The sequence below is a fragment of the Schistocerca americana genome, chromosome 1 (assembly GCF_021461395.2).
Source record: "Schistocerca americana isolate TAMUIC-IGC-003095 chromosome 1, iqSchAmer2.1, whole genome shotgun sequence".
Lineage (NCBI taxonomy): Eukaryota > Metazoa > Arthropoda > Insecta > Orthoptera > Acrididae > Schistocerca > Schistocerca americana.
Genome location: NC_060119.1, coordinates 21,880,403 through 21,881,889, shown reverse-complemented (window position 1 = coordinate 21,881,889; position 1,487 = coordinate 21,880,403).

The window sequence follows — 1,487 nt, the reverse complement described above, 5'->3', positions numbered from 1 at the left end:
CTCCTCAACATATACATTAACCAGTTTTTCCAATGTTTTGAGAATGAAGGAGGACAGACTGATTGGTCTCATATTCTTAGCCTTGGTATGCTCAGTTCTCCCTGGCTTTGGAATGAAGACAACCTTCACTGCCCTCCAAGCATTGGGAATGACTCCTACTGCTAGGCTAACCCTGAATAGTCTGAATAGGACTCTTATAAGCTTCGCTCCTGCTTGTTGCAGGAAGCTGGAAAAATTCCATCTGGGCCAGGTGACTTGAACAGTTGGAATGTTCCCACCATCCACTGGAGTTTATTGAAGTTCACACAGTCCTTGGCCGATTTCCAGTCCTCTCTCGGAGTGCCTGAGAACCGTTGTCTCTCTGGGGTCACATACTGGTCTGTATTGTCTGACAGAGCATATTGAGGAAAGTGAGTTTTGGGGAGCAATTCCACCATCTCATATGCTCCTTCCTCAACGTACCTCCTGGATTGGTTGGTACTCTAATGAGAATCTTGTAAAGTCTGGCTTGTGCAGCCATGCCCTCCACCTCCTCACAGAATGCCTTCCAGGATGCCCCCTTTGCTTGCCTCATTGCAAGATTGTAATTGGCAAGGGCCTCACGATATTTAGCCCATTGTCCTTACATCTCACGATATTAAACAGTCTCCATACCTGTTTTCTTTGCCTTTCCAGTTCGTCATTCCACCAAGGAACACTCCTATTTGTACACTTCTTGGTGACTGTGCAGTTGTCCTGATATGAGGTCACTATGGCAGTCTGCTACTTCCTCAAATTCTACTGGATTCCTTACTGAGGTTTTAATTTCTGATAAGCTTAAGTCAAGGTCCTTCCCCTATGTCTCCAAGTCTGTTCTCCTGGGATTCCTATAGGTCATGGTCTGTCTGATTCCCATTTAAACCTTGAATTTGATGTACATGTGGTCTGATGAGGATGGCTTCAACACCACATGCCATTTTTTGACATAGCTACCCATCGTCATGGAACCAAAGGTTATGTCAATTAGGTCTTCCCTTCTGCTATTCCTGAATGTAGGTTCATTGCCCCTATTCAGGGCCTCTAAGTTGTTAGCTAAAAGAAATTCAAGAAGGTACTCACTTCTACTGTTGGTGTCCCTGCTGCCCCACATTAGGTTGTGGGCAGTGGCGTCGCATCCCACCAGCAGTTGATCACCTTGCCAATGGCAAGTCTCTACCAGTCTCCTCTCCTCTAAAGGAGGAGGAGAGCTGTCTTCATAAGAAAGGTATACTGAGTCCAAAATAGTTTTCCTCATTATACCTTCCTTACAATGCTGCATTTTAATGGTCAATAAGTCCCTAGGGCAGAAATCCATCATTGGCATGAAAGAAATGCCATTTCTTATGTAGATTCATGTTCTGGAGTTTCTTAGATTCTTAGCATAGATCCGCTTACCTCCAATGCCACTGAGCCCTGATATACTCCCTCTGTATAAATAGGGTTCTTGTATCAGGGCCACGTCCACTTCC